We start from the raw sequence: 25,275 nt of genomic DNA, 5'->3' as shown, positions 1-25,275 counted from the left end.
CTGGGCTTGATTGGCCAGCAAACTCGCCTGACCTTAACCCCACAGAGAATCTATGGGGTATTGTCAAGAGGAAGATGAGAGACACCAGACCCAACAATGTAGACGAGCTGAAAGCTGCTATCAAAGCAACCTGGGCTTCCATAACACATCAGCAGTGCCACAGGCTGATCGCCTCCATGCCACGCCGCATTGATGCAGTAATTGATGCAAAAGCAGCCCTGACCAAGTAATGAGTGCATTTACTAAACATACATTGCAGTAGGCCAACATTTCGGATTTTAAAATCATGTTTCAAGCTGCAGTTATAAAGTATTCTAATTTACTGAGATAATGACTTTTGTGTTTTCATTGGCTGTAAGCCATAATCATCACAAACAGAAATAAACACTTGAAATAGATCACTCTGTTTGTAATGACTCTATATAATATATGAGTTTCACTTTTTGTATTGAAGAACTGAAACAAATTAACTTTTTGATGATATTCTAATTTATTTACATACACACACAGTTAGGTCCATATATATTTGGACAGGGACAACATTTTTCTAATTTTGGTTCTAGACATTACCACAATGAATTTTAAACAAAACAATTCAGATGCAGTTGAAGTTCAGACTTTCAGCTTTCATTTGAGGGTATCCACATTAAAATTGGATGAAGGGTTTAGGAGTTTCAGCTCCTTAACATGTGCCACCCTGTTTTTAAAGGGACCAAAAGTAATTGGACAGATTAAATAATTGTAAATAAAATGTTCATTTCTAGTACTTGGTTGAAAACCCTTTGTTGGCAATGACTGCCTGAAGTCTTGAACTCATGGACATCACCAGACGCTGTGTTTCCTCCTTTTTGATGCTCTACCAGGCCTTCACTCCGGTGGTTTTCAGTTGCTGTTTGTTTGTGGGCCTTTCTGTCTGAAGTTTAGTCTTTAACAAGTGAAATGCATGCTCAATTGGGTTGAGATCAGGTGACTGACTTGGCCATTCAAGAATATTCCACTTCTTTGCTTTAATAAACTTCTGGGTTGCTTTGGCTTTATGTATTGAGTCATTGTCCATCTGTAGTATGAAACGACGAACAGTTTGGCTGCATTTGTCTGGATATGAGCACACAGTATGGCTCTGAATACGTCAGAATTCATTCAGCTGCTTCTGTCCTGTGTCACAGCATCAATAAACACTAGTGACCCAGTGCCACTGGCAGCCATGCATGCCCTAGCCATCACACTGCCTCCGCCGAGTTTTACAGATGATGTGGTATGCTTTGGATCATGAGCTGTACCACGTCTTCGCCATACTTTTCTCTTTCCATCATTCTGGTAGAGGTTAATCTAGGTTTCATCTGTCCAAAGAATGTTCTTCCAGAACTGTGCTGGCTTTTTTAGATGTTTTTTAGCAAAGTCCAGTCTAGCCTTTTTATTCTTGATGCTTATGAGTGGCTTGCACCGTGCAGTGAACCCTCTGTATTTACTTTCATGCAGTCTTCTCTTTATGGTAGATTTGGATATTGATACGCCTACCTCCTGGAGAGTTTTGTTCACTTGGTTGGCTGTTGTGAAGGGGTTTCTCTTCACCATGCAGATTATTCTGCGATCATCCACCACTGTTGTCTTCCGTGAGCGCCCAGGTCTTTTTGCATTGATGAGTTCACCAGTGCTTTCTTTCTCAGGATGTACCAAACTGTAGATTGTGCCACTGCTAATATTGTAGCAATTTCTCGGATGGGTTATTTCAGTTTTTGCAGCTTAAGGATGGCTTGTTTCACCTTCATGGAGAGCTCCTTTGACCGCATGTTTACTTCACAGCAAAACCTTCCAAATGCAAGCACCACACCTCAAATCAACTCCAGGCCTTTTATCGGCTTAACTGAGAATGACATAACGAAGGGATTGCCCACACCTGTCCATGAAATAGCCTTGGAGTCAATTGTCCAATTACTTTTGGTCCCTTTTAAAACAGGGTGGCACATGTTAAGGAGCTGAAACTCCTAAACCCTTCATCCAATTTTAATGTGGATACCCTCAAATGAAAGCTGAAAGTCTGAACTTCAACTGCATCTGAATTGTTTTGTTTAAAATTCATTGTGGTAATGTCTAGAACGAAAATTAGAAAAATGTTGTCTGTCCAAATATATATGGACCTAACTGTATATACAGTACAGACAAAGCTTGGACACACCTTCTCATTTAAAGATTTTTCTGTATTTTCATGACTATGAAAATTGTACATTCACACTGAAGGCATCAAAACTATGAATTAACATATGTGGAATTATATACTTAACAAAAAAGTGTGAAACAACTGAAAATATGTCTTATATTCTAGGTTATTCAAAGTAGCCACCTTTTGCTTTGATGACTGCTTTGCCATCTCTTGGCATTCTCTTGATGAGCTTCAAGAGGTAGTCACCGGAAATGGTCTTCCAACAATCTTGAAGAAGTTCCCAGAGATGCTTAGCACTTGTTGGCCCTTTTGCCTTCATTCTGCGGTCCAGCTCACCCCAAACCATCTCGATTGGGTTCAGTTCTTGTGACTGTGGAGGCTAGGTCATCTGGCGTAGCACCCCATCACTCTCCTTCTTGGTCAAATAGCCCTTACACAGCCTGGAGGTGTGTTTGGGGTCATTGTCCTGTTGAGAAATAAATGAAGGTCCAACTAAACGCAAACCAGATGGAATAGCATGCCGCTGCAAGATGCTGTGGTAGCCATGCTGGTTCAGTATGCCTTCAATTTTGAATAAATCCCCAACAGTGTCACCAGGAAAGCACCCCCACACCATCACACCTCCTCCTCCATGCTTCACGGTGGGAACCAGGCATGTACAGTCCATCCGTTCACCTTTTCTGCGTCGCACAAAGACACGGTGGTTGAAACCAAAGATCTCAAATTTGGACTCATCAGACCAAAGCAGATTTCCACTGGTCTAATGTCCATTCCTTGTGTTCTTTAGCCCAATCAAGTCTCTTCTGCTTGTTGCCTGTCCTTAGCAGTGGTTTCCTAGCAGCTATTTTACCATGAAGGCCTGCTGCACAAAGTCTCCTCTTAACAGTTGTTATAGAGATGTGTCTGCTGCTAGAACTCTGTGTGGCATTGACCTGGTCTCTAATCTGAGCTGCTGTTAACCTGCGATTTCTGAGGCTGGTGACTTGGATAAACTTATCCTCAGAAGCAGAGGTGACTCTTGGTCTTCCTTTCCTGGGGCGTTCCTCATGTGAGCCAGTTTCTTTGTAGCGCTTGATGGTTTTTGAAACTGCACTTGGGGACACTTTCAAAGTTTGCCCAATTTTTTGGACTGACTCACCTTCATTTCTTAAAGTAATGATGGCCACTCGCTTTTCTTTACTTAGAATTTGTATTATGTCAAGAAAAAAGCAGCTAACAGTCTATTCAGTAGGACTATCAGCTGTGTATCCACCTGACTTCTGCACAACACAACTGATGGTCCCAACCCCATTTATAAGGCAAGAAATCCCACTTATTAAACCTGACAGGGCACACCTGTGAAGTGAAAACCATTTCCGGTGACTACCTCTTGAAGCTCATCAAGAAAATGCCAAGAGTGTGTAAAGCAGTCATCAAAGCAAAAGGTGGCTACTTTGAAGAACCTAGAACATAAGACATATTTTCAGTTGTTTCACACTTTTTTGTTAAGTATATAATTCCACATGTGTTAATTCATAGATTTAATGCCTTCAGTGTGAATGTACAATTTTAGTCATGAAAATACAGAAAAATCTTTAAATGATAAGGTGTGTCCAAACTTTTGGTCTGTACTGTATATTGAAGAATATTTCGTTGGAAAACTATGTGTAAATGATATAGAGAATTACTCTATATAAAGCCTCATATTAAAAATCGCATTGCAATCAGATCGCATTCGCATGGCAATCGGATATCATTTGGATGCTAGGTGAGAAAAATCGCATTGTACTCTCATGAAAATCGCATGACACTTGCATGACACTCGTCCCACTTCTCAAGAACGATATCGGATTGATTTTTTTTTTTTACGATGATGGGTATGAGCCCTTAGTGTCTCACAGGTGTCGCACTTGTAGAGGCGCTGGGAAAAGCCAGCTGGACTAGTTTAATTTCAGACTATGATCCCCAGCAAAATCGTTAAAGCAAAAGCTGAAGCACTTAAAGGGAATATGTCAGGTGATTATTGTGTAGTATACTAATAGTATCCTGAAATAGGGCTCGGGCAACCCTTTCAGGATACGTAACTTTTATTTCTCTATGTTGCCAGCTTGTATTCCTGTAAGCCCCGGACAAATTCATTGTCTCGCACCGACAAGTCAAGCATATGTAAATTATAAATGAATATTCACTCCTTCCCCTGCCCATAATCCTGCCCACTCCTCCCGGCCATCGTCCCTTTCCCGAGGATCGCATTGCAATCCTCAGACTGGCCGTCCACTAGTGGTAACTGCAATCCTTGGACTGGCCGTCCACTAGTGGTAACTGCAATCCTTGGACTGGCCGTCCACTAGTGGTAACTGCAATCCTTGGACTGGCTGTCCACTAGTGGTAACTGCAATCCATGGACTGGCCGTCCACTAGTGGTAACTGCAATCCTTGGACTGGCCGTCCACTAGTGGTAACTGCAATCCTTGGACTGGCCGTCCACTAGTGGTAACTGCAATCCTTGGACTGGCCATCCACTATTGGTAACTGCAATCCTTGGGCTGGCCGTCCACTAGTGGTAACTGCAATCCTTGGGCTGGCCGTCCACTAGTGGTAACTGCAATCCTTGGGCTGGCCGTCCACTAGTGGTAACTGCAATCCTTGGGCTGGCCGTCCACTAGTGGTAACTACAGGCAGTCAGAATTGCTTACCTTCACCGTATTGGTAATGCTGAAGTGCCCCACCCCTATAAATATATGTTATGAAGTCAATAAGCACAGAATTTCTCACTTTTTTATTAAACAAAATGATGTACAAGGGCTGACATTCCCTCTAAGGTACCCATGGACTTTGAACGGCTACTAATGTAATTTGACCAGGATCAAATGACAGTTTTGATGTCAATGGTTAGCATCTGTGCCACAAGCCAAAATGGTAACAAATGGCCTGAAAAAATAGAATATTAGAAGTTATAGGGAGTGCTCCCAAAGGCTGTGGGTTCAGGATATTTTTCAACTGGATTTTCCAGATGTAAAATCTATTGCATATTGCAACAGCAGCATTATGGATGAGCTTTTACGAAATCCACAGCATATATCAATTGGCAAAATGTCCTGCAAATTTGCAGCATTCAGACAGTAAATCTGTGGTGGTTTATGGATACGTCACATGAGAACATACCCAGAGAAAAAAAATCAGAAAGAAGGCTGAGATGAGAAGATGCTTGTACGAGCTTGCCTCATCTAGATGTGGTCTATCTTCACTGACAGGCAAGGGAAACTCGGCTTTTCATCAGTAATTTACAACATTCCATAGATAAAATTTCCATAAATACCTTACGTGAATAACTTTGTAAATTGTTCTCTTATCATATCTCCCACAATGTTCTCCGCTTCATTCATGTCTCATGTCTGGAGTATATGCTGGCAGAATGTATGCCCCTAAGCACCCAGCGCATGCTCAAAGAGTCCTTGTTGGCATACATTTTCTTCAGTGTATAGGAGAGAACAGTGTGGGCACAGAATCCTTTTTTTGCCAACATATTTCACTTAATGCCTATACAGTAGCATATATTAAAGGCTTCCCTCCCAAGTAGACATCAGGAATACACCTAACATATACCTTTAGAGAAACCTAAAAAATGTGAATAGACCCAAAGGCTAAATTCTGAATTGTTGTGTATGGAGAGCAAGGAGGAGGAGGAGGAGGAGGAGAAGTCCTCTTTTGCTCCTCCCTGCTCACATTGGCGTGTCAATCACACCACTGTGGGCATGATAGCAGCGAACTGCAGGGATGAATGCAGTTACACACCCCAGGGTTAACACTCCAGCATCACTTTTTTGTGATAAATGCATCATTAAAAACATTAAGAGGCTGGTAAAGTGCTCTTAACCCTTTCACGACCTTTGACATATATTTACACCAAAGATCGTGCCCCTGCCTTTGATGTGGGCTCGCACGCCAAGCTCGCATCTTTTCTCCCCCACACATGATTACCGATTTAAAGCCATCATGTGCCTTTAACCGCTCCACCCACCAGTTAAATGCCGCTGTCAATCATTAACATGAGCCGGCTGGAAGCACATCATTTATCCTGCCCATTAGCACCCCTGTCACATAATCGTGGCGCTCCAATGGGTTGTCATGATACCTGGGTGTCTGCTGATGACCCCCGCGCCTGTCATTACGATCCTACTGTGAATGCCAGCTTGTGATTTCTGCTATACATAGCAGTGCTGAGTCTGAGGCACTGCTATGTATAGCACGAGCGATCGGACGATCGCAGTTTCAAGTCCCCTAAGGAAACTATTAAATACAGTTAAAATAAAAAAGTTTTCTAAAATATGGAAAAAAAAGTTCAAATTACCCCCCTTTTGCCCCATTAAAAATAAAACAATTAAGAAAATACACATATTTGGTATCGATGCATTCGTAAAAGTCCAATCTATCAAAATCTAAAATAAATTAATCTGATCGGTAAACGGTGCACTGAGCGAGACCCAGCAGCTCTGATGAGTGTTATCATCAGTACCCAGTGCCTGTGAATAGCTGTAACTTTCCTGCTATTCACAGACGCTGGGATTCAGGGAACGTGGACTACATCGGAGCTTCATGGGAACATTTCTGCTAATAAATTGATGAACGAGGGACACTTTCTTGTGTTTATTTCTCACGTTTTATGTTTTTCAGGTATCCATTTCTGGACTACATAGGATTCCCAGTACTACAGCGGACCTGTGTGGGATTTTTTTTGTTTTTTTCCAATAAATTGGTGAACCAGGGATCGTGTCGGGGAGTCTTTATTCAAATAAAGTATTTTTTGTGTGTGTGTGTTTTTTATTCTAGATTACTGGGTTAGTAATGGGGGTGTCTGATAAACACCTCTCCATTATTAATGGCAGCTGTGATTTTTGACAGATTACAGATGACATCAACCCCAACTACCATTACACCGATTGCCACTGCACCAGGGCAATCAGGAAGAAACGGGCAAAGAGCCAGAATTGGTGCATCTAATGGATGTGCCAATTTTGGGGCTACTGCGGCCTGGAATTTTTAGGCTGGGAAGGGCCCAATATCCATGGACTGATCCCAGCTTGATAATAGCAGCCACAGCTGTCCGCTTTACCTTTGCTGGTTATCAAAAATAAAGCACTGTGAATGAATAAAGCACTGATAGTAGTAAAGCTGTCTGAGATTGTACCAGCGACACTGCCTTCTGCATATCAAGTACCCAGCCGAGTAATATTTGTCAGAAGCTTCCGCCTGTAAAATGAGAAACTTGTGCGATTTATGATACAAGGTACCCACATTGAGCCTGGTGCATCAAAGCTTTTGCACCGGAATTCCGGTGTAAAAGCTTTGACAAGTCGCAAAATTTAGGCGCAACTCAGAGCTGTGCCTAAATTTTGGACTTCTGACATCTTCACGCCAGTTTCTCCCATCTCCGCCGAAATTGGCAGAGCTGGGGCAGGGCGACCGCAGCTTACCAAATTCATGATGAGCAGGAGCTGGAGTAGGATTTGTGGAAAGTCACGTACAGAGGTATCCGAAGCTCTTGATTAATGAAGAACAACGCTGGTCTTCATGCATCGGCCCCATAGTGAATTCAAACAAAATATGGGCTAATAATGTGATATCAACTCACTTGTTTAAGGGAATCTGACATGAGATTTTTGCTATGTAATCTGAGAGCAACATGAGGTAGGGGCTGAGACCCTAATTCCAGGGATGTGTCGCTTACTAGGCTTTTTCAATAAAATCAATATTTTATCAGCAGGAGATTATCGCTACAATACTAGGTGTCTCACGCCTCCTAGACAAATGCTCTGTATGACCCCCACCACCACTGATTAGAAGATTTCTGCCTCTGCACAGTGTACAGAGTGTGGAAGGGGTTATACAGTGCTCAGCATTCTGAGCACTGCTAGATCAGCAGAAGATAATACAGTGATTGTATCAAAATGACAGCATGTGGACCAGTAAATGACACATCACTGGAATCAGTGTCTCACCCACTACAACATGCTGCTCTCAAATTACATACCAAACACCTGGTGACAGATTCCCTTTAAAAGAGCTGTATGGCCCTACGTATCTCTAGAATTAGTCAAATCTGTAATCAGTGCACGTCCAACTACTGGGACCACTAAATTTGGTTGACTGCTCTAGCCATTTTTGGATATTTTTTTCTAGTAGTTCTTGTTTATGCCTCATGCTCAGTCCTTGTCAACCAATGTTCATTTCAAGCAGTATTTTTACTTAACTGGGTCATATCAGACCTTCATAGCTTAAAAACTGTACAGTTTAATGCACTGTAATCTAATATTGAGCTTGTGTAAATTTTATTACATCTTTTCCTATGCTCCTCATTTCTTTATTATTACATTTTTTATTAATACAATACCTAAATATTCAGCAGCATACAATTATTTAGCTAAATGTAGTATAATTGTTGGACTAAATATGGCAGTGCTTATTGAGTTATTATAAACGAGGACACATAACAATTAAAAGGAGATTGCCTTCTTGTGGAAATTATTGTCATTATGTTAAGTGTATTAAGTTACTAATTAATTTGTGCCAATGGTAACTTTGTTATGTAAGTGACAATAATTGCGTATTTTCATTTATGCGACTTGCTGTTATCTATTATGCTGTAGCTTTCCGATTATGTGTTTATAGAGCCTCGGACGTTCATATAACGGGCTACGGTTGTAGTGGCATGAAGCTTGAGTAACTGTCACCACTTAAAAGGAAACTGTCAGCAGGTTTTTGCTGTGTAATCTGAGAGCAGTATAACATAGGACAAGAGAGCCTGACTCCTGGGATGTGTCACATACTTGGCAGTGTGTTGTAGTTTCAATACAATCAGTGTTTTATCAGCAGGAGATTATCACTGCCTGACTAGATCTCAGGTGCAGGCCAGTCAGGATAATCTGTGTAACCCTGCCCTCATCACTGATGGGCATATTGCTGACAATTCAGTGCACACAGATAGCTGCCAATCAGGGGTGTGGGCGGGGTTATACACAGCTCAGCATTCTGACCACTGCTACATCTACAACAGATAAAACAGGGATATTATCAAAACTGCACCAAGCAGAACAATAAGTGATACATCCCTGGAGTCAGTCTCTCTGCCCCTACATCATTCTCCTGTCAGATTACATAGCAAAAATCTGCAGACCGATTAACTTTAATCCAGAGGAATCAACAGAACTGGACAACAGAATTCCAAGTCCAGTTTATTTTCCCCAACATCACATGTCGGATGAGGGTCGGACAGCCCACACATTTTACTGGGAAATATCTTATGGCAATTATCACCGCTTACAAAGCAAACACACACATTGGCAGCAAAATCATAAATAGCTGACGGCAAATCACAAGTATACAATCGAGCTGGGAATGGGAACGGTGACTGCATAATGACTGAACCCGTAAAAAGCAGCCCAACTGAAGATAATGCTACAATAGCAGAGAGTGACTGGGAGGGAAAGCACATTATGAGGAATATGAGGGCTTTATACACTGATGTCCACGGAATGGGAGTACTTATGTCATAGAACCATAGAATTGTCTGTACAGTCCACTGAATAAAATCTCAAGGCCAGAAAAATTCAGACCACCTAAAAGGAGTCTGTTACCCTCAAAGTGCAAATTAAACTGCGTTCACATTTATATATAGGAGCTTTGCGCCTATAATGATCATACCATTCATATATATTGTAACATGTCTGCAAGTGAAAAAAAAACTTTAATATGCAAATGAGTACGCTTTGGGTCACTGTTATGTTTGTATATTAAGGTCAGTCCCTTGTCTTGATTGACAGCACTCGCTTAGTAAGAGCGAGTGCAGTCTAAAATCAATCCTCATTTCTATGCTGGCGCACTGACACTGATTGCGCACCCAATAGGGCGGCAGGTGCACTCTGACTCCTGGCTTCCGCCTGTCCGGAGTTTTTAACGCCCTCTCCTCCTCTGCAAACCACTAACTAACTACACTTACGGTTATATCAAGCGGAGGCCACAGATAGGCAAGCGCTACATGTCAGAGCACGCCCACATCCTGGTTGTGTGCTGATCTCACGGATGCTGTGATTGCGCCAATTTGGGATTGATTTTAGACAGCACCAGCTCTTAACAAGCGGGTGCTGACAATCAAGACAAGGGATAGGCCATAATATGGAGACCGGAGGGTGTAACAGTGCACCAAGCCATAGGTCATTCCTGCGATGCACTGAAGCGCCCTCATTAGCATGTTAAATAAAGGTAGATTTTTCTGCAAATATAATAGTAAAACATGTATGGCCCTATCCTGGGTCTCCTCATACCTAACAGACAGGACATTCAGTGTCTCCCACTCACACACCACCTCCTCATCTCGCCCCCTATCTGTCGGCATCCCCCAAGGTTCAGTTCTAGGACCCCTGCTTTTCTCCATCTACACCTTAGGCCTGGAACAGCTCATAGAGTCTCACGGCTTTCATTATCACCTCTATGCCAACGACACACAGATAGATCTACCTCTCTGGACCAGTTATCTACTCCCTACTAACCAAAATCCCACACTGCCTGTCCACTATTTCATCCTTCTTATCTGACAGATTTCTAAAATTAACATGGACAAAACAGAATTCATTATCTTTCCGCAATCTCATTCAACCCCCCCAACTGACCTATCTATCAACGTCAATGGCTGTCCACTCTCCCCAGTCCCTCAAGCTCGCTGCCTTGGGGTAACCCTGGACTCTGAACTCTCCTTCAATCCACATATCCAAGCCCTTTACACTTCCTGACGACTCCAACTCAAAAATATCTCCCGGATCCACACAGTCCTCAACCATGAATCTGCAAAAACACTAGTGCACGTCCTCATCATCTCCCGCCTCGACTACTGCAACATCCGGCTCTGTGGCCTCCCTTCCAACACTCTCGCACCCCTCCAATCTATCTGCTGCCCGACTAATCCACCTGTCCCCCCGCTATTCCCCGGCCTCTCCTCTCTGTCAATCCCTTCACTGGCTCCCCATTGCTCAGAGACTCCAGTTCAAAACCCTAACCATGGCATACAAAGCCATTCACAACCTATCTCCTCCATATATCTCTGACCTCATCTCCAGGTACACACGCACACGCAACCTCCGATCCTCACAAGATCTCCTTCTCTACTCCCCTCTTATCTCCTCTTCCCACAATCGCATACAAGATTTCTCCTGTGCATCCCCCCTACTCTGGAACACTCTACCTCAACATATCAGACTCTCGTCGACCGTGGAAACCTTCAAAAGGAGCCTGAAGACCCACCTCTTCCGACAAACCTACAACCTGCATTAACCATCGCTCCACCATACCGCTCCACGACCAGCCCTACCCTCACCTACTGTATCCTCACCCATCCCTTGTAGATTGTGAGCCCTCGCGGGCAGGGTCCTCGCGCCTCCTGTACCAGTCGCTGTCACATTGTGTTCAAGATTATTGTAATTGTTTTCGCTATGTATACCCCTTTCTCACATGTAAAGCGCCATGGAATATATGGCGCTATAATAATTAATAATAATAATGTATGCCCGGTATGATTTTTGTAGGGGCAGAGCAGTTTCATTTGCACTTTGGGGGTGACACCCCCTCTTTAATGTTACTCTTTATAGACCTTAAACATCAGCACCTCTTATGATGTCACCACATGTGACACCCCCGACTATGCATATAGCCTCTACATAGAGAAAGAGGACACTAGTGCCACCTATTGGAAGCAGCAATCCTAAAAGTCAATATTGATCATTTAAAAGGTCTGGCCACATGACTTTGGATAAGAAGCCATTTGAAGATACCTGCTTCGGTTGTTTGCCCCTCATCAGTGCAAAGCAGGAGACCTGGTTTGGCTGGGTGGAGGCCTCGGGCAGGGGGGCTAAGAGGTACAGTTTCTCATTGCAGGAAGTGCCAAGTTGACGTAAGGAGACTTGTAGGCCATGCAATGCTCCTCTAGGAAATCGATAAACAAACTGCCTCTTCAGAGAGAAAGAAAATGGGAACTCATCATCACTTTGAAACTCTGGAGTGAAAAATGGGGGGGAATTAGCACATCTCCTGCACACTGCATGCAGTCCTATTGATCCATCTGTGTATGATCTGCAGTGGGGGGCACTGGAGCAGTGGAGGATGTAACAAGCAGAAAATGCTATTTATGGAATATTCCCCTCCTTGGCCACTTTTTAGCTGATCCCTGAAAACTCTTACAATTAGAACATAATTAGGGCAGCTTGGACTACTCTTCTAATGGAATGAAAATAACTTGAGGTATGATCTGTGATAATATGAGGAAAAGGCTGTGACTGCCTCATAACAATTGATATAGGCAAGTAATTTTGGAATCTGCTTGCAATGGTCTCCCAATGTTGCCAAGAAGAAGAGCTGGGTCAGGGAAAAGTTTCAAAAGTCAGGTTGCCCTGTGACACAGCAGCTGTACTTGCTGTTGGAAGAGCAGCAACACTAGCATATGGGCCGAATTCTAGTATTTGACAACTTTGCATTTTAAAGGTATATCACTGGGGGAATTGCTGTGAAGCTGGTGCAGATAAGCTGTACATTTCATAATTTTGCATTGTAAAGTGTGAAATATGCACTGAAATTGGAAACAATTTGGCATGCTATGAATTTCAAGTCTGCTGCTACGTCAATTTACACTGTGGATATTTTTTTCAGCGTGTGCGTGAGGTTTCATACTCTTAAAATTCCATATATAATATGAATAATCCAGATGGAAAACCAGCTGCATTTTCAGCATTTGGGAACATACCCCAAGGGCTTACTGGAGATTGCTGATGTCTTCAGGTATGATATTTTGGTGACGCTATGTGTATGAGGTTGCATATGTGAACTCTTGAACGTTTTTTTTTTTTGGAGATGATGCACAACTGAATTAAGAAACCCAATTATGGCCCAAATTTAGTGTAGGTGCTTCCATGCAACAACAAAAATCTACAGAAAAAGGAAGCGGATACCCAATCTCAAAAATATCAATACACAAAAGGACAGTATATATACTGGTACATACTAAAAAGACAAAATGCAGAATTGCCATGTCATTCAGAGAAGTACTAAAGATCTTTCACAGATATAATATCCATAAGGTGCCATAATAAAACATGAGTCAAACAACACATATTATTGTAATAAATGAGTCAGAAATGACTACTGAGTGTAATGGACAACCAGTCAATAATAAGGTTTATATATCAAGAGATAACAAGCATAATGGTCCTTTTAAGTGCAATACTTATAACTAATAACTGCTTTTTGTGCAGTCACAAGACCAAATGGTCAAATATAGTAAATCAGATAAAAGCACATCTAAGAGATATCATATAGGACACATCTAAAAATAGCCGTCACATGAGTGACAGGTATGTTAGAAGATCAAGGTACAACCTGAAAAGCAGTAGCACAAAGACCCCAACGCGCGTTTAACTTCTTCCCAGGAAGAAGCTAAACGCGAAACGCACATTGGGGTCTTTGTGCTACTGCCGTTGAGGATGTATCTTGATCTAACATACCTATTTTTATATGCGTCCTATATCTCTTGGATGTGCTTATATCCGATTTACTATATTTAACCATTTTGACCTCACGTGACCACAGCAGCCATCACTGGGCTGCACTGGCAGTCATGTGACTGGCCATCATGTGGTTTGCAGTCTGTCAACCAAGACCAGGGGACAACAGCGAAGATGCATCACTGTTATTTTCTCATTTTTACAGGGGGCAAGCGTATTAAATACAAAAAGTAACTCTTGGTAAACCCCTTTAAAGCCATGCACATTTTGAGGAACAATTGAAATTATTTTCTTAATGGAATATCGTTGTGATATAATTTATCAGCATTGCAACAAATGTATTTTCCTTTAACAAAACTAATTGGAAATAGCAGAATAAGGATCTAAAAGTGACTGATATAGTAAACTTCTTTAGGAAGACACCATAACACTGAAATAACCCCTTAGAATTATAAATCTTTACCACTGTGTTTTTTTTGTAGTTTACAGGCAGCATCCCTATATAACATAGGTGGCAGTAAGTGTCCCCAGATTTCCAGCTCCTGCCATGGGGAAGAAAAAAAATAGATGGTGGCTTAAGACATGCGCCAGTGTGACTTGAGAATGGAGCAATACATAGGAGTGCATGTAGTGACTGTACGACAAGCTACAAGTTACGTACTGGAGTACAAGAATGATACCTGTGTGTCAGATCCACTGCTCGGTGTGTCATGTTACATCCCACCACACCGACCCATTCCTGACATACCAAAGGGGATGCCAAGGGCTGCAGGTCCCAGGCCAAACACACTCAGTCCATCCTGCTGGAAAACTCCAATATTTCTCATAGTAGACAAATATTAACTAATATTTACTATGTAATAAAACCCACATAACACAACGTAACAATATCAACACATACGGACTAAATGTCTATGCACAGCCTGTAATATAGTGGGGTAAACCGTGGCCCGCATAGAGCGGCACCCAGAGCTGCCAGCAGCTGTACCAGCCCTATCACAGGCTCCATTCACTTCTTCAGGGACCAGGGACCTTGGAACAATGTTTGCAGAGGAAAACAAACACGCACTGTTGACTGTCCTATTAACCATTTAATAGCCACAGGGCTGCCACCACCTGATTTACATACCACTTAGACGTCCATTGGGTTTTTCCACGCCGTGCACTGGCGCTACACTTCCTTGGGTTTTTAGAAGATTGCGATAAGGGCAATGTATGGGCTCATATTAGGAATGCAAGGAGAAAAGACAATTGTGTAACCCCCTAAGGTACAAGTCAATTGGACAGGAGTCACACCAGTGGGGTCCAGCATCTGCAAACTCTCTCCCAGAGCAGCATGAATGATGAAATGGAGACTTTAGGGTGATGACTGGGATGTATACATTCTCAAAATATGACTTTTTTGTAGCTGTCTGATTGAAATGTCTTTTTTTTATTTCACTTTTGTGCCAATATAGATATCAAAAAATTAAGAGGACCTGTCACCACTGCTGACATGTATGTTTAGTCAGTACTTGAATTCTTCATGGTAAAGATTCTGGAGCATCTTTTCTTTCTTATAACTCTATTTTGTACTGTTCCTTTGTTATTCCTCCTGGTTATTAATGAATATATTGATCCCTGTTATTTTTCTCTTTCCCAAATCAGCAGTGATTATATAATGTGAGACTGACCAGGATAACCCCTTCACCAACCCTCACCCCTCCAAACACTGAGGTTTTCATTTCTTCATAATCTCCCATGTGAATAACAGATGGACTTCTTTAGTACATCATAACAATTACCTATTGATCAGAAAATTACCTATTGATTAAATCAGATTTTTGTGTACAGTTTTTTACATATCACAATCTGTATTAAAAGATAGAAATCTTGTCATTTTTACACAGGCCCCAAGGGAGTTTTTAGACTCTAATTTCCTCTTTCAGGAAACAACACATGTACATAGCCACATTGGTCAAACCCCCAACCCAATCTTTTGTATTGAAGCGTCTAATGATCCTGCGCCCAGGTCATTGTGGAGGGGGTGAGCAGGGTCAGCTGTGACATCTCCTCTTGTGATTGGTGGATCGTGTGTTATCAGCTGTCTATAGAGCTGTTACCTGTCATTGTGATCGGGCCTCTGAGGATTAGAAGACTCCTGTAAACTCTTCTTGACAGGAAGTAAGAGTCTAAAAGCCCCAGTGCCAGTGTAAAAACTGCAAGAGGACTTTGTCCTACAAACAGCATTTATATCCTCAGGTCCTACCATTTGGACCACCACTGATCCCGAGAACATGGGTCTCATGACTCCCCTCTTGCTCTATTTATATTTATATGTAGCGGCTCCCACAGGCAGCAAATAGAGTCTCCATCATGCAAATGCCCATATTCACATGGGTGACCCAGGATTTCTATTCTTGGGATCTTAATGATCAGGTGCCCACCATACATTTTTACTACCTCGCCTGTGGATAGGTGATAAATGCTTTGTGGGATAACCCTTTTAATAGTATTTAAAATGAACCCGTCAGCACGTTTTAACCTATGGAAGTAGTGACATGGCTGTGTAGGCACTTGCCCCCCAATAAAAAAAAATATATACTTATTTTATAGAGAGTTGATGCGCCAGTAGGGTAGAAGCCATATGTAAGTCAGACTGGAAGTGCGCTGGGGGTGTGACAACGTATTTAGTGTGCCCTGACCCGCCCCCAGTGCATTTCTAGCCTGGTTAGCATATGGCTTGTACACTAGATTTCTAATGACTGGCACATCAGATCTCTACAAAAAAAGGTATCATTCTTGTTGGGGGACAAGCGCTTACACAGCCATACCAATACTTCAATAAGTAAAAACCTGCTGACAGAATCCCTTCAAAAGAGGTGAATTTTACTGCCTAAACCACAAGTAGCAGGAATTACAAACAGGCTACAAAAATAAAAGCAAGGAATTGGGAGAAGCTAATGGGAAGCTGCCCAGATGCCTGTTCTCCCCGTCCCTGCCTTGTTTTTATACCTTGTCTGCTGCACAGATGCCTGCAATGAGGAAGCCTGTGCCGAATTCACTCTGTCGGTGGTTTAGACAGCAAGAATCACCCGACGGGTCACCTATAAATAAATCAGGATAGGTGAAATGGCGAGATTGATAAGAGAAGTCGCTGATGACTAAGTCATAAAAATACAGGGACAGGTAAAAGTACAGCAACCCTGAAATCCAGACCCCACTACCCCATCACTACCCCACCACTCTGATTGCTGGTGGGCACCACAGCTCTATCAGTTTGTATTGTTTACAGTGATGCAATCTGTGCCCTGATGAGTGATCGATCAGGCACAATACACACCGGCCGATGAAGCAAACACCACAATACTGGCTTCCTATATCTATGGTGCGCTTCAGTGATCAGGTAACACCCTTTTGGCATTTTTAAATATTTGCAAAAACAAAACATCCTGAATTTCAAGAGCTTTTATAGTTTGTTTACAAGCTTTATTGGCGGTGATTCTACTTGGATTAATCATTTTTCATATATAGGAAACCGATGCTGTGATCTTCACTGACACCTCTGCTTGCTGTCACACAGGATCAGCATTCTTTTGGATAGTCCCATTCACAGACAGGAGCAGAGATCTATACTATAAAGCTGTACTGTGAGCCTGGATACATAATAATAATAGGGATGCTGAAGAGGATAATGACAGCATGGCATCATGGCAGAGGCATGTGAAGAAGGCACCAGTCCTGCCCCCCACTGCAGCCAGGTGGCCGGACACATAGAAGCCCACTGCACTTACTAGATCCCCGGGGTGGCGGTGTCCAGGAGCAGTCCTATGGCTGGCAGCACTCACATCCCGCAAGTCCATAGAGCCCACATTACCGGCCCGCAGCTGCCATGTCACCTGTGCCCAGGCCAGTGACCAGCCGAGCTCCTCACACCGACTGTGAGAACAGCCCGAGCAGCTCCTCTCCCGGGCTCCGCCTCATGTCCTCCTCCTCCTCACCACCCACTCTTATCAGTCCGCTGCTGCCGGCCTCAGACACGGCCCAGGTGCTCACCGACCGCACAGTGCGAGCTATCACCTCATGTCCGCCGCCTCAGCGCCATGTCTGCTCCCTGCTCGCCTCACTCCTGTCTCGGCTACAGGATATTCACCAAATATTGTTCTAACTCTTTCACCCCTTAGCCTCAGACAAGAAAGAAGCTGCTGGTGTGTAATAATCCCCTCACAATCCCACAGACAGAGCGGTGGGGCTCAGTGAAGGGAGCAATAGGTTTAGGATAATCTGCACACAAGGTGTTTTCCTCACAAAACTCCCACCTAAAAAAAACGCTCAAAAGAACGAACACGATGTAAAAAACGACGCGTTGTTCATATGTTCGGGGGTTTCAGCATCCTTTAACTCCTTCGGGTTTTCCTAAAACTCTTAAATGGTTACAAGAAGTGACCTCACCATTCCTCAGGCGTTTTCCCGCTCTGAAGACGCTCTAATACTTTTGTAATAGAAGTCAATGGGAAGGCTCAAAAGACGCACCGGAGTCGGTTTGTTTGAAAAAAACACTAGAAGTTTCTTCATTGTTGAATGGAGTTTAAAAAAAAAAAACAACAAGCAGTACGTGCAAGGAAAAATAAAAATAAGACGCAAAAAAAGTCTGGAGTGTTGCTAAAAAAAAAAACTACCACCGGTCAAAGAATTGCTCAGAAAACAAAAAAAAACGCTAAAAAGCTTCAGGAAAAAAAACACCAGCGTACATAGAGCAGCATCTAAAGACAACCTAAGACTGGACAGAAGTATTACGCTGTATTGTTTCAGATAGAAGATGGAGGAGTTGTGGAGTTTTTCCGCACTGCTGAGGATTGAAGACATCCGATACCAAGAAGTAATATCATGCTGCTTTATTCAACGCGTTTCGAAGTATAACACATTTCAGGAAGTAACCACATAGCTTCATGTATTGTGTCAGTGATGGAATAGTGAGAAAAATTGGTTTAGTCCCATCGATAGTCCAAACTATTACAATACTAGGTTATTTATCCGCCACAGTGAAAAGAATAAAAAAAGAATTGCTGCTTTTTGGAGACCTTGCATCCCAGCAAATAAGAGTAAAAAGCAATCACAAGTTTGATGTATTCCAAAACTGCCCCGCACAATAAAGCTTGTAAAGTTGTCATTTTTACTGTACACTGAACACTGTAAAAGCTAACCATACCCCTCCCCTCTTTCCCGAAAGGATGACAGAGTTGCTATTTTGTTTTTCTTCTTTAAATTTCTGCAGACAAAGAATTTTTGTTTTCAGCAAATTATATGGTAAACTGAGTGGTGCCAATGAAAAATACAACTCCAGCAAAAAAAACAAGCCCTCAAACAGCTATGTGAGTGGTAAAAAAAACATGGCTCATAAAAGATGGAGATAAAGCAAAACAAAAGGAAAAAAAAAAAAAGAATAATGGTTGTGACGGGAAGGGGCTAAAGTCTACATACACAAGCATCCCCGGCATTTCTCCTGAATAGTAGGCCACTGTAACGTCATTATGTTCCGGTGTGACGCACGTATGACGCCGCAGAGGCGCCCGGGATGTCACAAGAGGCGCCCTGGATGTCACAAGAGGCGCCCGGGATGTCACAAGAGGCGCCCGGGATGTCACAAGAGGCGCCCGGGATGTCACAGGCAAATCTTTTTGCTGAATTCTAATAAGTATTAAATCAACCTTTTTTCCCTCATCCAAAAATAAAGAAATAAATAAGAAATTTAAAAAAAAAAATATTTGGAATCATAAAAAGTCCGGTCTATTATAATATAAAATTGTTTAATCCATACATTAAAAGTGATAAAAAAATTTAAACTCTAGAATTAAAATTGCCATTTTTCACCTTTTCCCAAAAAATGCAAGAAAAAGTTGTTAAAATCATCCCATGTACCCCAAGGTACCGTAGTATCAATAAAAGGACAGATTGTCATGCAAAATCAAGCCCTGACACAACTCCATCAATGGAATAATAAAAACATTGTTTTACTAAGTTTGAAATTTTTTTAAATAAGATAATGAAAAAATATATATATATGTTTAGTATCACAGCAATCATACCTGAAGAATGAAGTTGTCAGGACATATTTATTGCACAATGAAAGCCGTGAAAACAAATTTTTATCACCTCTCTTGAAATTTCTACCCCGATTTTGAGTTCATTATGCTACAATCAATAGTGTAATTCAAAACTACAACTCATTCTGCTAAAAAAGAAACCATCATTTGGTTATGTTGACGGAAGTTATGACTCTTGGAAGAAGAGGAGGAAAAACAAACACGCAATAACAAAAACTGGCTGCCTCTACAGCATTTCTGCACCTACTAAATACATTAGGTTACTTGTGTTTCTTCCTTACGTTTTTGAGCTTTTTGATTTAGTTTTTGACAAGGGAAAATTTGCACATAAATCTCAGCGTACCCGCAAGAGAAATTGACCAGTTTACACTGCCTTAAAAAGAAGCACAGTGGTCATGGGATTTCTATAAATCCCATCTATTCTGCTGGAACTGTAAGACGCAGCGTTTTTCATACAGCGAAAATATGCAGTGTCAAAAATTCATAGTGGGAACACAGCATTAAGGAGATAAAAACACTGTAAAAAGCATCCAAAAAGGATCTTAAACATGACAGGGATTTTTCTCTTTAGATATAGAGTAAATATATGGTTTTGGTCTGTAAAAAGCCAATTAATGAGGGTGTTTGTATATTGAATAGAAAGAATTAAAATAAAGTCATACAAATACTGAATAATTCAGAGAAAAGTTTGTAGTGACACAATAAAATGGATTTCTTCAAGGCACCTGGACCACTCACCATCTTCAGCAATGGAGCTTGCATGTACGATATGTGACTGTTGAGACCAGTGATTGGCTGCAGCGGTCATGTACGCATGGTTGATATATAATTACTGCAGGAGACTAATATTTAGGGTTATATAAATGGGAATAACTCACTGACTTGTGTAGAATAGCTCGTTATGCTGCACTTTTTCCATAATTCCCATTCATTTCTAAGGAACTAGCGAAGCTTGACTGATTCTTAGCTGCTTTCACATATATGATAGTGACTGTTTCTTAGCAGAAGCTGCCAGAAGAATGAACCGGTCACTTCTTTAGGCCACTTCACAGCTTTTGAAGTTACAAGACGGAACACACGCACAGGAAGCCGTTTTTACATTGCTGGGCAAATGTTCATTCTTTTTTGGCTTTTTTAGTGCTTTTTCAGGCGGGCTCCAGGCTTAATCCACCTGAAAAAGACATTGTCTGCACATACCCTAACAGAAGACAGTAGTGAGTAATTTACAGGTGAGTATACGTTTTTAGAATTTGGCCACATTCCCTATTTTAAAGCAATTATTTTAAAATCCTGGACAACAACTTTAAAAGATGGTTAATACAATACCCTACTTAAAATAAATAATAGCAGCAGTAGTAAAAGCCTCATCAAATAGAAATACAGAATGGAGTGGGAAAATAAGTTATGTTCACACACAGAAGACTGGTTCCAGAAAATTCAATAGAAGACATTTCTGCTAATAATTTGCCACATTTGGATATGAGCCAGTTTTACACAAGCACAATAAAGTTTGGGTGATCTGACTTCTTGTCGTACTGGGATTTGCAGCTGAAATACAGGCATAGGAATTCAGTGGTGTTACGCTTATGTGAAATTGGCCTTTCCCTAGTGATGTACATAAAATAAAGTCATTTCAATGATCAATATTAGTACACAGTAATCAATTGAAGGTTAATTGTCTTTGAACTGTCCAATCCTGTAGGTCTAAGATGCTCATAAGGAGGACTGGAGTGGCTATGCAGGTTCTTGCTAGCAAGGGAGTTGGAAGACCAGCATGTGCAGGTATCCCCCTCCCCCTATGTGCCCTAGGGCTTAGTGATCTCAGAGGTCAGCAATTCATTGGTTGGGCTTGTGTTTAAGCATTAATCATTTAAGTTCAACCTCTAGAATAGCAGGATAGTATTGGACATATAAAATATACTGAGACAATAAAATTGACAGCCAAAGGTCTTTCTAAAACATGGTGTTAAAACAAGCTAAAAGAGGAAAGCTTATAAAAAGAACAGCTAATGATCACACAATTACTGCAACCTTTGTGAATGTTCACAGTAATGAAGATGTGTGAGATAAAGAAATGGGTCATACTTTTATCCTGTCTGTAATTAAGGAGCTTTCCTCTTCTATCATTTTACTCGCCATCAGCGTTCCTGTGCTACCGCCAATACATCAACAGCTCTACAGCCAATCACTGAACTCAGCAGCTCCCTGAATGTAGTGATTTCCTGCAGTGCTGTTGACGTGACGTCACTGCTGCAGCCAGTATGCAATCACCAGTGCAGTGGAGGAGATGCAGCACTTCACCAGAGAAGGGTAAATACTGGCTATTTCTCTTTAAAGCATTGTAGACTAAGATAAAAGTAAGCAAAATACATAAATATTTTGAATACAAGCACACTGATGGTGCAGAATGCTGAAAGGGTTTAGGTTAAGTTCCCACAATGAGATTTTGGTGAGTGCTTGATGCTGCGTCCGTGTTTTTTTGCGGACCATGTGTCTGCAAAAATAATCAAGAAGACATGTCTATGTCTATTTTTGATCTGAGTAACAGATCAAAATTACCCATACAAGTGCATAGGTCCGTGAAAAATCATTGCCCGCTCACGGATGACATCCATGTGCAATCTGTGTGCTGTCTGTTTATAACAATGTAAGGCTAAGGTCACACGACCGTTTTTCTCTCATTGGGCCGATTATGCTAATCACACTCTGATCACAGTTTGATCAGAGTGCTGTCCAATTTTCTCGGATGTGGAGACACACACACCTTTACTTGTTAAGCGGGTTCTATTGGGCACAGCAATGCCATATATGTGGATGTATAGTGCTATTTGGGCACACTGCTGGGCTCAGAACAGAACCATCATTTGGCATTTGCTGCTTACATGTTGCTGGATTGCTTTTCAGGTGCAATGCCACTTTTGTAGAGCCCTGAGCTACTGGAACAGTGAAATCCTTTGAAAAGAGAACCATTTTGGAAATTACATCCTGTCAGGATTTTCATCAAGGAGTATAACATGAGTTAGTAGTTTCATTGTTACTTCAATTTATAATGAGAGACATATATTAGGGGGCTATTCATATTTAACATTATGATCTCTGCATTTTTGTAACTAGTTTGAAAATTGCAAAATAAGATATTCAAAAGTAGAGCCACAGACTGAAATTTTTGTCTTTACAGCATTCACAATTTGATATAAATGACATGTTTATTCTGCTGGTCACTACGATTATGGCCATACTAAATGTAGTTTTATTTTTAAGTTTATACTGCTTGTACGCCGTAAAATCGCTATTTAAATACAATCATGTTTTATGTTACCATAGTCTAGGAGCCATACATTTTTTGATGACTTTTCAATCACTATTTTTCCATTTTTGGAGAAGGTACAGTAGACAATGAAGAGACTGCAATTCTGACAAGGTGATTGAGAAGGGGTTGTCCAAGTAGTAGACAACCCCTTCAAAAATAACAATGTTCCCCCTTCTAAAATAACAATAGCTAAACTCACCTAAAGTGCGGACGCTGTTCCAACAGCTCTCCCGGGGCTCGCTGATTGGCTACAGGGCTCATGTGACATAATCTCATATGAGTCCTGGGAGAGCCAGTGCCGACACCACTGGAATGATGTCTGCACCGTAGGTGAGCATAGCTGTTGTTATTTTATACATGGGAACATGATGATTGAGAAGGGGTTGTCTGAGTAGTGGACAATCCCCTTTAATGGTATTTTTTTCAGCATTCATCGCACTGTATAAATGTTATGTTAACTTTGTCCTTCAAGTTTATATGCTTCTTGTGAAAACACATTTATATAGTTTTACGTTTCAATACTTCTGTACGATAAATGTACTTTTTTCAAAAATATGTGTTTTTGTCGTACTATACTTTAAGAGTCATATCACATTTTGTTTTTTTTTCCTCCGACTGAGCTGAGTGAGGGCTTGTTACTTGCACTATGAGCTGGTATTTCTAATGCTACTATTTTAGCATATGGCATTTATTTTCTAAGGAAAGGTCAACAAAAACAGCAATTCTGCTTAGTTTTTTATTCTTTTTATTTCTTATTTTTACAGGGTTCAAGTGTTTACAATGCTGGATAAATAATATCATAAATTGATAAACTCTGATTGCTAGTGTAATGCACTAGTCTACAACACCTTTGCAGTGGACTGCAACTGTCAGTTTCCGAGTGATATGGCCTGTTAAACTCTGCTTCTAGATGAGCCTAACAGACTTCCTTAGAAGGCACTCCTTTGTTTGCCACGGCACCCACTGACGGCACCCACTGACAACCCACATTCACGTCACTGGGGTGCCAATTTGGTAGAAAAGGAGCCCCCTCCCTCTGATTTTGTAGCCACAATCATGGAAATTTCAGCAGAGTGTTAGGCTATGTTCACATCACATTTTTACCACAGCTCAATGGCTTAGTTGGGGATTCAGTTTGGAGCCCTGAAAACTCTTGACAGAATTGCCCATGGGGCTCTTGGCTTTAATCAAGCAGACAGTCACTTTGTCAGCCGTGCTTTTATGCCCGCCTCCAAGAGACAGACCCTACCTAAAAGGAGGCCATACAGCACAAAGCATCATTAAAGTCAAAGGGCCCCGTCGGCGGTTCTACCTTCTTTTTCTGGGCTTGTGACGGAAGCCCTGACGGAGCCTCTGACATGTAGCAAAAGCGCAATATGAAAATAGCCTAAGCTTTAATATATATCTAGGCAGGTGGTACACCCTCTCTCCACTGATTGCTTTCTCACAGAAGTCCAGAGGAGAGAGCGCTGGGAATCTGAGAGTAGATCACAACCTGATTAGTTCTGGTCCTGATGATATGGCTAGGACCCAATCAGCTTAATTCCTGGCCTGGTGGCAGTGTGGGGAACTTGACTTTTGGTGAAACACCCACTGTAAATATACAGTGTTGCTGCAGAAGGCCCAGCAACCAATGACATATGTTACCATCAGCATTCAGGAAGTGGTTAATAATTATACAAGATATACTGTTCAAGCCAATTTTTCCTTGACCATGAAGAGGGAGTTATCAGCACAGCATAGTCCTCCATAGGACAATAAGTGGCTCAGTTCTCCCCTATGAAAAACGGCGGACTACAGCCACTCATCAGAAGACTTTGCGGGGTAGTAGCCATACCAGGACATCTAAACATGAAAAAACAATGCTGGTAATCTATTGCACCTTTTCAAAAAAAGTACTGATCCCTACAGCAGTTTATCAGTTATCAATATATTTACACCTGTTTTTTGTGCAAATTAATAATAATGTACAATCTGCAGAGTAACATATATATTAAACCATTTGCACAATAATTTCGAGCCACCTGCACTCTGCATGATAGCTTATAAAACTGAGATGAAACTGGGTGTAGTTTAGTGCATTGCGGACAGGATTTAAGCAGGGTTCACACAAAACTTATTTCATGGTCTGTATACGGACCAAAATGCCCAAACTGGCCTCAGGTCTCCGAGTCCAAAGTTACAACCCCATATGTGTCT

At 41.6% G+C, this 25,275-nt stretch overlaps 1 protein-coding gene across 16 annotated transcripts in view; it reads right to left on the bottom strand.

The window, feature by feature from the left end:
• PLEKHA6 (pleckstrin homology domain containing A6) overlaps window positions 1-25,275 on the bottom strand; it is a 207,422-nt gene that overhangs the window by 75,765 nt on the left and 106,382 nt on the right. For 3 of the 16 annotated variants that reach the window (XM_073667044.1, XM_073667047.1, XM_073667055.1), the window contains exon 1: window positions 17,457-17,659. The exons of 5 other annotated variants lie outside the window; for them this stretch is intronic. The gene's annotated coding sequence lies outside the window, so the exon portion shown is untranslated. Of the gene's footprint in view, window positions 1-17,456; window positions 17,663-25,275 lie in introns of those variants that run through there. 8 more of the 16 variants (XM_073667038.1, XM_073667046.1, XM_073667048.1 and 5 more) reach the window with 5 other exon arrangements.

The sequence above is a fragment of the Phyllobates terribilis genome, unplaced genomic scaffold (assembly GCF_046119375.1).
Source record: "Phyllobates terribilis strain yellow unplaced genomic scaffold, ASM4611937v1 Scaffold_2__4_contigs__length_985480577, whole genome shotgun sequence".
NCBI classification, from domain to species: Eukaryota; Metazoa; Chordata; class Amphibia; order Anura; family Dendrobatidae; genus Phyllobates; species Phyllobates terribilis.
Note: the sequence above shows the minus strand (reverse complement) of the source record. Positions and strands in the feature narration are given on the sequence as shown.